The 12,786-nt window shown below is 42.8% G+C and overlaps 1 protein-coding gene across 10 annotated transcripts in view; it reads right to left on the minus strand.

The window, feature by feature from the left end:
* The window catches only part of hecw2b (HECT, C2 and WW domain containing E3 ubiquitin protein ligase 2b), a 431,729-nt gene that overhangs the window by 320,017 nt on the left and 98,926 nt on the right, over nucleotides 1-12,786 (minus strand). Inside the window, exon 1 of one of the 10 annotated variants that reach the window (XR_010975401.1) lies at nucleotides 5,553-5,572. The exons of the other annotated variants lie outside the window; for them this stretch is intronic. The gene's annotated coding sequence lies outside the window, so the exon portion shown is untranslated. Of the gene's footprint in view, nucleotides 1-5,552; nucleotides 5,573-12,786 lie in introns of those variants that run through there. 10 annotated transcript variants of the gene reach the window in all.

Genomic DNA, 12,786 nt, shown 5'->3' on the forward strand with positions numbered 1-12,786 from the left:
AAAATTCCTCAAAATTATTAACATAAACTAGTTTATAATAATAATAATGATAAATCCAAGGGACGCCAACTTGAATCGATATGGCAGACAACAGGTTTAGCTATTCTGGCTGGACCACACAGAGCACTGTTGGGTCCTGCTTTTGTCTACTAAAACTGCTCACTATTCCAGGATCACCTTGGAATGCAAAGATAAACCCAGCTTCTTTTCTCTACTGCAAACCTCTAACATTAAGTGCAAGGAACTCATGAACTTCTTTGTCATTAAGATTGAGGTCATCCGATCAGCTGCCTTTCCACTTCTCTCCCTTCCCCTAGCCTTCGCCCTGCCCGAGCCCTGAACTTGTATCTTTCTTTAGTCCCTCTCCTATCTCCCCTGATGCCCCCTCCAAGCTCATCTTGTCCATGTGGCCCACCTCCAGCTCCTCAGCACTATCCCCACTAAACTGCTGACCACCCAATTTCTCTTCTTGGTCCCCACGTTAGCTGGTATTGTTAACGGTTCTCCTTCTTCAGTTACTGTCCCTCTTTCCTTAAATCAGCCATCATCACTCCTCTCTTCAAAAAACCAACCCTTGACCCTACCGTCCTTGCAAACTACCACCCAATTTCCAACCTCCCTTTCCTGTCCAAAATCCTTGACCATGTTGTCATCTCCCAAATCCGTGCCTAGCTTTCCTGGAACTCCATGTTTAAATCCCTCCAATCAGATTACTCCCTTACCACAGTACCAAATTGGCATTTATCAAAGTCATAAATGATATCCTATGTGGCTGTGACAAAGGTAAACTATTCCTCTTCGTCCCGTCTGCAGCCTTTGACACAGTTGGCCAAACTATCCTCCTCCCAATGCCTTTCCACCATTGTCCAGCCAGGAGGGACGACACCCACCTTGTTCCATTTTATCTATCTAATCGTAACCAGAGTATCACTTGCAATGGCTTCTCTTCCGACTCCTGCACCATTACCTCCAGTGTCCCCCAAGGATCTAGCCTTGACCACCTCCTATTTCTCAGCTACATGCTGCTCCTTGGCAACATCATCTGAAAACACATCAGTTTTCACATGTATGCTGATGACATGCAGCTCGAACTCACCATCACCTTGCTCAACTCCTCCACTGTCACAAAATTATCAGACAGCTTGTCCGACATCCAGTATTGGATGAGCAGAAATTTACTCCAATTAAATATCGGGAAAACCAAAGCCATTGGGCTGGATTTTACTGGCAGCGTTATGAACCCAACATCAAGACTATTTCCAGATTCCACTTGAGGTCCTTGCACAACGTCCATCAGTATTTTGCAGTAGGTGACCAATTAGTGGCTTGCCTGCGTGATCACCACACAATTAGGGATTGTGAGCGCATTCAGGAGCTAGACATGGTGGGCCCTATTTATCAGGCACCCATCAGCCATCAATGTGGCTGCAGGCAGACTGCATCATTGCAGAGTGTGCAATAGTGGAGAGCAGCAATGTGGCAGGCAGTCATGTAAGGGGAGCCCCACAATTCAGCACAACCTCCCTGGAGGTTCTGATAGAGGTGGTGAGAGTCAGCAGGCACGTTTTATGTCCTGAAAGCAGCAGGAGGAAGCCTGCCAGCTAGACTAAGCAGCCATGGTTGGAGGCGACGAGAGAGGGCAGCAGCTGCAGTGTGGTGGGCTGGACATGCGTCCAGTGCAGGAAGCACTTCAATGACCTTCTGAGTTTTGACAAGGTGAGTAAGATGCAATGCCCAGCTTTCAGACATGAAGTAAATACATGCTGAGCCCAACTCTGAGCAGAAGGGCCCCAAGACAGGCATCCCCTGGGAACACTTATGACGTGTGTTCATGTCGACTCCTCACCTGAGGGAAGGATTCACAGCAATGTAGCTTTTGGAGGATGTAGCGTTAAAGCCATGCATGTGGAACTTGAAATTATAAAATTGTTCATAATCAATACAAATGTACAATCTGAAATATTCTGAACGGCTGGAATAATGGATGTGCACCTTCCAGTCACTGACATTACAAAATTAAATGCACACTGCAGGGGAATTCTTGAGTGTACAGAATGAATATTGTACAGGTCCTAGGCTTTGATCTATCGATCCTTCCTATTTGTTAAATAATCCTCCATCGCTCCCACCTAATTAAGATGCTCTGAAGGAGTAGTTACATTACTTCACTAAGCATCATCAAAAGATGTAAAATATTCAGTGTGAATTTTACACTTATTTTGGCATATTTGATTAGAAAAATCTATATCATTTAAAGTTTTGAGGCAAAACAATCTTTTTTCTAACCAGGTTACTTCTGGTTTTCTGGCCAAAATAAATTTCAAAAATAAACATATTTTGTAACACCTCCCTCATCAGCTACTTCTTTAATCAGACTTATGTATAAAAAGTTATTTAATATTCAATGTTGCTTCTGGGCTCCTGCCCCCACAACTCCCCTGCCTCAACACTTTTGTTTTATGTTTACTACAACATAGACAGACCATGTCCATGAATGAAAATCTTCATTATATATATACACCACAAATGAAATAGCATGCATGGAATTAACAAGTACCCTCTGATTATGATATACAATGCAGCAGAGATCATATGTGATGCACACTATGTCTCTCATTGTCAAGGATCCATACTGGGACTCTTCATTTTTTATTCTCTATAAAAGATTTGGATATCAGCAAAAGCAGAATGATATTGATATTTGATGTGTCAGGCAACCGCACCCCCTCCCCCCACTCCACCTGACAAGACTGAGGCACATATTAATTCGTCACATGAACAAAAACTTAACACTGCAAGCCCTGACTGGAAGGACATTTGCATAGTACCAGACAATGTTGAAACAATGGGGACCCCAGCAATTGCTTCCCCAATATACAGAAGTGACCAAACCAGTTTTAGTCACATGACTAGTTGGCTGGAGTTTTGAATTTGAACTTACAAAGGATCTAAACTCAGAACGCCATGTGCTCATGGACTGAAAACATCTCTCCTGTCTGCCTGCCTTCGTCTCTTCCCACGGAACTGAATCTTGTGAAAGCATGTGAAACTCAACAGAGAACAGTTTCCTATGCGAACAAGGTTTTTTTAAGAAGACTACTGGGCCCCAATGAAAGACAAGACCATATCTTCAAACAAGGACTACAGTGAGCTCGAGAAACAGTAACAAGATATTGCTTCAGACTGTTCTACATATCTTTTCTTTTGCTCTTTTCCGTCCCTACCTGCCTGTTAATATTGCAGTGCATGCTGGCGTGGGTGCGTCGTATATCCGTAGGCATGAACCGCATTAGAGTTTAAGTTTAAGGTTTAATAAATTTCATCTTTCTTCTTTAAACCAAAGAAAGGCTGTTTGTGCTCATTCCTTTGCCTTGTAATTAGAAAGTTGTGAACAAGGATTCACAAAGGCGGAGCTCAAAACACAGTGTGTTTAAAAATAAAACCCTGTTACAATAAGACCAGGTGAAGATAGTAAGAGACCCATAGACACCTTTTGCATCTGATCGTAACAGATGATACCAAGTTAGGAGGCATGATAAACTGTTAGGAAGAATACAGGGAGACAGAGATAGATTAGTAAAAATAGGTGGCAGACACAGTTCATGCAGAAATATGTGAAATAATGTAACTGGGAAAAAGAACAGATAAATATTGTATAAACTTTTTTTCTCTTTACGCATTCTGGACCCCTCTTCTATCGCCATGCCTCCTTTCACTTCCTCACTCTCAGGTACCCGGCCCTCCCAATTCCCTACCCTAGCCCTTCATGCTCTCTGCCACTGTCCCAGGCTTCACTTCATCAGTGCCTCACTTGGCATTTTCTGACAGTCTCATGGAGGTACTTGGCGCTGGCTCATTAAGAGAAGCCACCCTGATTACCCCAGCCCACTCTTTCGTGACCTTCCCGACCATTTTGCCCGCTGGGGGCTATTCTTGCCAATCTTCTTCCTGTCCAACTCACCTCTCCCACTGCTGACCCTGTGGACTCTGCCAGCGATCACCTCCCACCATCCCTCTAAGTATCTCCTTCCAGAATGTCCGTTCACTTGTGAACAAGGCCTTGCCATCCATGAACTTAATGTGATGATTGCATTGACATCATGGCCTTAACAGATACCTGGCTGAGGGGTGATGACAGCTTGTCCCTTAATGAAGCCTCCTTGCCTGGCTACATCTTCCACCACTTGCCCCACCAAGACTGTCACGGTGGTGATGTGGCACTTATCACCAGGTCACACCTTGTTCTGACCCCTACTCCTCTGATACTTTCTCCTTCTTTGAGCATCTCACCTTGTTCCACCCCTCTCACCTCTCTTTCAAAATCATCATTCTCTACCGCCCTCCCAAGTATGATAAAAATTTTCTCACCAAGATAGTTCACTGCTTTCCCCCCTCTGCACCGAACAACTGCTCATCCTCAGTGATTTCAACCTCCATCTCAACTCATCATGCTCTCTCTCCTCTGAGTCACTGCCCTCTTAACCTCCCTAAATCTATCCCTCCAAGTAAACTTCCAAACCCATATTCATGGCCATCCTCTTGACCTTGCCATCTCACATGGTCTTACAAGTCCCACAATTTCAATTACAGGCAAGTCCATCTCTGATCACTTCCTTGCATCACTCACCTCCCATATCCTCCTTCCATGGCACAACCCTACCTTCTTCTGCATCCATCCCTGGAAAAAACTTTCCCCCAATTCACTTACAGCTGCACTTTCAAAATCCCAACTAGCCTTTGGCCCGCTGCCACAACATTTCTGCAGCTACTGATTTGCTCAACTGCACCCTCACCTCCACCTTTGATGCCCGAGTCCCCAGTAAAACCACACTCTCTCTCACCTTGGCTGTTCGCCACAGTATGGCCCTCATTTCCCACTGCCTTAAATCCATGGGACGCAGACTTGAAAGGATACGGCAGACAAACGCACTGCCAGAGCTGGCTGGACCACTTAAAACACTATCAGGTCTTGCTCTCATGTGCTAAAACTGCTCATTATTCCAGGATCATCCTGAAATGCAAAGCTAACCCCTGGCTTCTTTTCTCTACTGAAAACCATCTTCTTAAACCCCTCTCCCCTGTCCCCTGTCCCCTCCACCTTCACCTCCAACAATAAGTGCAAAGAACTCATGGATTTGTCATTAAGATTGAGACTATCTGATCAGCTGCCTCTGCCGCCTCCCTCCCTTCCACTAGCCCACCTTCCTCTAACGCTCACCCCGTCATAGACCTGAACTTGCATCTTTGTCTAATTTTTCTCCTCTTTCCCCTCATGCTCTCTCTGAGCTCATCTTGTCCATGAGACCTACCTCCTGCTCCCTCAATCCTATTCCCACTAAACTGTTGACCACCCAACATCCCCTCCTGGTCCCCACGTTAGCCGATATTGTTGACGGTTCTCTCTCTCTTCAGGTGTTGTCCCTTTCTCCCTTAAATCTGCCGTCATCACTGCTGACCTTAAAAAAGCAACCCTTGACCCCCACCATCCTTGCAAACTACCATCCCAACTACCACCTCCCTTTCCTCTCCAAAGTCCTTGAACCTGTTGTCACCTTCCAAATCGATGCCCTTCTTTTCTGCAATTCTATGTCTGAATCCCTCCAATCAGGTTTCCGCTGCTGCCACAGTACCGAAACAACTCTGATCAAAGTCACAATTGACATCCTATATGACCATGACAAACGTAAGCATTCACTCCTCATCTTCTCAGCCTGTCTGCAGACTTTGACACGGTTCACCACACCATCCTCCTCCAATGCCTCTCCACTGTCATCCAGCTGGGTGGGACTGCTCTCACCCGGTTCCATTCTGATCTATCTAATTGTAGCCAGAGAATCACTTGAAATGGCTTTGCTTCATGCTCCTGCATCTTTACGTCTAGTGTCCTCCAATGATCTATCCTTGGCACCCCCCCCCCCCACTCCTATTTCTCATCTGCATGCTGCCCCTCAGTGACATCATTCGAAAGTAAATCATTAGTTTTCATACGTACGCTGATGACACCCAACTCTACCTCACTATTCCCTCTCTCGACTCCTTCACTGTTGCTAAACTATCAGATTGCTTATAGTACTGGATGAGCAGAAATTTCCTCCAATTAAATACTGGGAAGACTGAAGCCGTTGTTTAGTGTCCCCACTGCAAACTCCATTTCCTTGCTACTGACTCCATCTCTATCTCTTGCAACAGTCCAAGATTAAACCAGTCTGTTTGCAACTTTAGTATCATATTTGACCCCGAGCTGAGTTTCTGACCTCATATTCACACTATCACCAGGACTGCATATTTCCACCTTCGTAACATTGCCCGACTTCGCCCTTATCTCATTTTATCTGTTACTGACACCCTTATTCATGCCTTCATTACCTCAAGACTTCATTATTCCAACCCATTCCTGCCTGGTCTCCCACATTCTACTCTCCACAAACTTGAGGTCATCCAAAACTCTGCTGCCTGTGTCTTAACTTGCACCATGTCTCTGCACTCGCAGATTTATATTAGCTCCCGGTCAAGCAACATCTTTGATTTTAAAATTCTCACCCTTGTTATCAAACCCTTCCATGAGTTCAGCCCTCCCTATCTCCTTCAGACCCACAACCATCCGAGATATCCGCATTTCTCTAATTCTGGCCTCTTGTGCATCCCCAATTTTAAACACTCCACCATTGGTGACCGTGCCTTCAGTTGCCTGGGCCCTAAGCTCAGGAATACCCTCCCTACACCTCTCCGCCTCACTTTCCTCCTTTAAGACACTCTCTAAAACCTACCTCTTTGACCAAGCTTTTGGTCATCTGACCAAATATCTCCTGGCTCGATGTCATTTGTTGTATAATGTTCCTACAAAGCACCTGGGGACATTTTATTACATTAAAGGTGCTATATAAATGTAAGTTAGTGATGTTGTAACCTAAAGAGGAAGATCCTTAAACTGCAGCATTACAGAATCTAGGATTCAGATGTATAGACCATTAAAAGGAGAAAGGGCAGATACAAAAGGCAAAAATAATTCTGAACTTTACACATGGGCACATTAAATGTAAAAGCAAGGAAGTGATGCTGAATTTGTACAAGATGTCTATTAGATTACTGTTGGAATATTGCCTACAGTTCTGACCACAGAAATGAAATTACAGTCATGGGAATAAAGCAGAGTGAAGATTCACAAGTGTAATACTAGGAATGAGAGGATAAAATCATGAAGAAAAGCTTGTAAAAAGATGGGATTTCTTTTACATATTGGAAGACAGAAGTTTAGTGGGGGAGATCTAATAATAGAGGTTTCAAAATTACAAAAGGCTTTGGGGAAGTGAAAGAACATTTCCACAGTTGGCAAATTGATAGCAAGGAAGCAGAAATTAATTATCACCAAAGGGGGAGTTTTATCACATGTGGCTACTGAGGCAAAAACTATAACATTATTTGAAAGAGAATTGGTTAAGTATTTGAAAATGAATATAAAAGGTCCAGAAGAGTCACTGACCTGAAATGTTAACTCTGCTTCTCTCTCCACAGATGCTGCCAGACCAGCTGAGTATTAACAGTATTTCTTGTCTTTATTTCAGATTTCCAGCATCTGCAGTATTTTGCTTTTATATTATTATGAATATAAAAGGATATGTGTAAGGAGGAGGGAAGTAACCTTGGAGCTGAAAGTCTAGCATGAGCATGACCAAATGGTCTCTTTCTGTCCTGTAGTTTCTACGACAATCTTCTGAAGAATACACCCACTGTTCTAATGTATATACACACACATACACAAACACAGCACCAAACCTTATTCCAGTATACGGACACACAAGCAACCCTCTGATGCAGCATATACTGTAAATACAATCTTATCACATATTTCTATTTATCATTTGATATGCAGGCGTATTCACCTTCCTGCTTTAACCTTTTTGTTTTTACCTTTCTGGGGAAAAATTCTTTGCAAAGTGTAATGGACGCTTAATTGAAGAGAGATCAAATTATCGGACCCCAATTCTTTAGCACTGCAGAATATAAGGATTAATGTCCCAGCTCATTCTTGAAATCTAATTTCATATCATACCTACAACTACACTGAAAGCAATGAATTGTTAGGAACCAAATCTCATTATGTAAGAAATAATTATCATTTTTTATGAAAGGTTAATTAATTTCTCATTTGGGAATGCCAGAGCTTTTGGGCTACCCACTGAGGACATGTGAGACACCTGTGAGAAAACCCCGCACAGATGCAGAGAAGAGGTACAACTCCAGCCATGGGATATCATGAGCAACCATAGAGCCATTAGTCTGCTCAAGATGAAATTCAGGTGCCTAGATCAGTCCAGTTGAGCCCTTCAGTATGCCCCGGTGAGGGTCCCACATATCGTGGTGGTCTGCTGTGCACATCACAACCTGGCACTGCAGAGGGGGGAGCCAATAAGCATCATCCAAAGAGGACAACAAGAAGCATACTGCCTCCTTGAACAATGAGGACTGTGGGGAGCATAAATCCTCAGACAATGAGGAAGCGGAGGAGGAAGCTGGCCATGCAACGCCAGATGAAGGACCCCAGGGACAACAGGAGAGCTGCCATGAGATACATGCAAGGGAGGCTCACGATGTCCTTATACATTCGTGTTTCCTTTAATCCTTGCTGCCGCCTGTATATTGACCAATAAAGACTTAACTTATGCAGCCCTGTTGTCGCCTTCCTTCCTTCAGGAAGCATTCACTCATTGATCAGCTGTGCAGCACTGAGCTGGCCGGGATCCAGAGTTGACCCATCACAACATGATGTTTCGCCACCAGCCTCTTCACAGAGGCTGGGTTGAAACGAAGGGTCAAAGGCCTAATGGAAGAGGAGGAAGATCATGTTTGCTTTAGAAAAAAATTAGTGAACTTTACAGCAGTCATTACCCTTTCTATCTATAGCACACAATCACTGTGATAACCCAATGAATCTAGGTGCTCTTCCTCATTCTTTTGCATCCACTCTTACAAAATGCTCCCCTAGCTCTGGCAGCTTAGGTGGAAACAGGCTGCTGACCTTGCTGCCACTACAATGCACACGTCAGGGGTGTGATAGAATACTCTCCACGTGCCTGAACAAGTGCAGCTCCAACACTCAAGAAGCTTGACACCATCCTGGACAAAGCAGCCCGCTTGATCGACACCACATCCACCACCTAAAAAAGTCGCTTCCTCCACCATAGCTGAAAAATGGCTGCAGCGTGTAGCAACTACAAGATGCACTGTAGCAACCCATCAAGGATTCTCCGACAGCACCTTCCAAACCCACAATCTCTACCACCTAGAACGACAAGGGCAGCAAGCACATGGGAACACCACCACCTGCAAGTTCCCTCCAAATCACACACCATCCTGACTTAGAAATAATCGCCATTCCTTCATTGTCGCTGGGTCAAAATCCTAGAACTGCCCACCTAACAGCCCTGTGGGATTATGTTCACCATACAGACTGCTGCAGCACAAGAAGGCAGCGCACCACCACCTTCTTAAGTGCACTAAGAGCTAGATAATAAATATTGGCCTTGCCAGATACGCCCACATCCTGCAGCTAAGTATATTTTAAAAATGTATATCAGAGAGAACACGAAAGAGCTTACTTAAAGGAAGGATATCCTGTACCATTCAAGTAAGGAAGGGAAGTCCTGCATTGAGATATGGTACTTCAACCAGAGATGTCAAATACCAATGAAGTCCTACTCTAGAAATTTTGAAGTTAATTTCATCTTTTTTTAAGAACAAAACCCCACTTTGTAGCCTGAAGGATCAGCCTTTTTGGTTAATTCTTGTAGGCAGCTCTGCGTTTGAACCTAATCTCCACGAATGCATTTTAATCTGTATTTATTTTTTTCAGAGCATTATATTTTGTATATCTAATTCTATAGGAAACATGGAAATCAATTAAGACATTATTTAATATACATTACTTTCGGTTTGCTGAAAAAATGCCTATTTTCACAAGTCTTTTTGTTCAATTTTCATAGCATGGTCCACTCAATGAAATGACTTCAGCAACAAATTAAATCCGATTTTAGTCGTAAGCATGCCTCTCAAGACTGCGAATACAGGGAGCTAAACAAGCAGTCAGGTTTTACTAAACAAAAAGCTAGAAGGTTACAATGTAGCAAAATGGTTAGTGTTATTTTGTTTCAAACCAGCAAAGTAACCCACTAATGTGGGGATGCTGAGCATAGACACCAACATTTGCGTTGTTACATGATATGAGTTGTTTGAACTAAGTAACTTGAGCATAGCTGTTGTTCTGTTTGTTCACTTACTGTAAAATAAAGCCATTTAACAATTGGTTTGTGGCTTCATCCTACAAGTGGTATCTCAGTCCACATTTGTAGGTACGTGGGGCATGTCATACTGTTACACTCTTGGGTTATGTACAAGTAGATTTTGGGTGCCTCAAGTCTGCTTTGACATATAAGGGATAAGGGCTCCACTTACATAAGCAACCGACAGAGAAAATATGTGCAGCAGATGTAAATCTTTAACACTAACACTGGACAGTGGCACAGCCTCCCTTTCTTTCTTGCCACAAATTGCAGCAGATGATGATTCAGGCAATCATGCACATCAAAATTCACGGCCCATGATTCAGTCAGATGAAGCCTCATGCTGCTAGGGAGTCACACAATTGTAAGGCTGTCTGTACCCAAACCAGAAACAGAAATAGAGTTTAGCAAAATAGCTTTCCGAATCATGCTATCGGTGGCTGTTATCAAAAATGTTCCTGAACAGAACCAGAAGATGTTCCACTAACATGCGCTGTCGCATAACTTACTGACGTACAGAGGTCGACATGAAAATTTGCCTCTAAATAAGTCAAAATCAAATATGAAGATTTTTTTTGGCAGTCATTTGTACGGTATTCAGATTTAAAATCAGTATAAAGGAGGATTGTAACGTGATATAGAGTAAAAGCAGCTCTGATTCTGATGCTACAAACAGTAACATGTGTGCAAGGTTTGAACTTAGGCTAGAAATGGAGCTCATTAGAAAGGGATAGAGGAAGGAAAACTAAAAAGTAAGAAAACAAGACAGGACAGGATAATTGAGAAGTAAAGAGAAACAATTACACATTGCAAGAAAAATAAATGGGGGAAAAACAAACAGTAAAACAGAAAAATCTAATAACAGGAAAGACAGGAAGACTAAGACTTTTCATTAATGTTGTTCATTAAATGGTGAGAGAATAAAGAGAACTGATTGGTACTGAGCAATTAGATTTTTAACTTTGTGGAAAAAAATGTTTGCTCAATCAGGTGAAGCTGCTGGGTAATGGATAATGGGTCATTTTCATACCAAAAATCCAATGTTAGCATTGAACACTTCAAGATCAGATACAGCATGGCAAGCTCACTGTGCATTTCCCCTAAAATGTGGCTAACCCTGGACTTCAGAAGAACACTATGTACCAGGGTGACATGCTTCAATTTTCAACACCTGAACCCTCCAAGAATGACAGAATAAATCTAGAAATGTGACTGTTCAGTACATTTGTTCTACCCCAAATAAGGGCATTTATGTGGGTGTCAAATCTGTGCAGTGGTTATTTACTATGGCTGTTATGTAGGGTGTTGATGCTACCCGTTTGCATTTTCTAAAGCTACGTAGCACTAGTCCATATAAGTACCATACAAACGACTGCCAAGAAAGAACTTAACATTTGATTTATTTAGAGGGGAATTTTTAGTCCACATCTGCCAACTTAGAACTAAATTTGAGGCAGACATGCTGTAACATCTCCGCTCAGTCTGCAAGCAGGACCCCGAGCTTCTGGTTGCTTGCTATTTCAACACACCCCCCTGCTCTCATGCTCACATCTCTGTCCTGGGATTGCTGCAATGTTCCAGTGAATATCAACGCAAGCTCGAGGAACAGCATCTTATCTACCGATTAGGCACACTACAGCCTGCCGGACTGAACATTGAGTTCAATAATTTCAGAGCATGACAGCCCCCCATTTTACTTTCATTTTTAGTTTTTTTTCTTTTTTACATTTTTTACAATATTTTTTTTTGCATTTATTTCATTTCATCTTAGTTTGTTCAGTTTGCTTACCCACTGTTTTTTTTTTCAGGTTTGCACTTGCTGTTCAATATTCACTCCGTTAACACCTAATCTGTACTAATGCTTTGTCTTTCAACACAGCATTAACATATTGTTTGCCTTTGCTCCATGACCTTTTGGTCAGCTATGTGGACTTGTCCAATCTACACCTTCTCCTTTGTTATCTCTTGCCCCACCCTCACCTCACTTGCTGATAACCTGTGACTTTTCTAATATTTGTCAGTTCCGAAGGGTCACTGACCCGAAACGTTAACTCTGCTTCTCTTTTCACAGACGCTGCCAGTCCTGCTGAGTGGTTCCAGCATTTCTTGTTTTTATTTCAGATTTCCAGCATCCGCAGTATTTTGCTTTTATTATATGTAGGCCCATATCTACCATGGCTGGTCACACTCATTTCACACAAAATCCTCACAATTAGCAGACAAAAGAGACTTACAGCTAGTAATTCTGGGTTGGATATGAACCCAAGTCCCAGGAAAAAAAATGCCTGTATCTTATTCTGCTCTGGAACACTGCGGTAAGTTCTGGGCACCACACCTCAGGAAGGATATACTGGCCTTGGAGGGAGTGCAGAGCAGATTCACCAGAATGATACTGGTGCTAAAAGAGTTAAATTATCAGAACATGTTGCATAAACTAGAATTGTATTCCCTTGAATATATAAGATTAAGGGATGATATAACTGAGGTGCTTAAGATGATTAAAAGGATT

Source organism: Heterodontus francisci, chromosome 7 (assembly GCF_036365525.1).
Source record: "Heterodontus francisci isolate sHetFra1 chromosome 7, sHetFra1.hap1, whole genome shotgun sequence".
NCBI lineage: Eukaryota > Metazoa > Chordata > Chondrichthyes > Heterodontiformes > Heterodontidae > Heterodontus > Heterodontus francisci.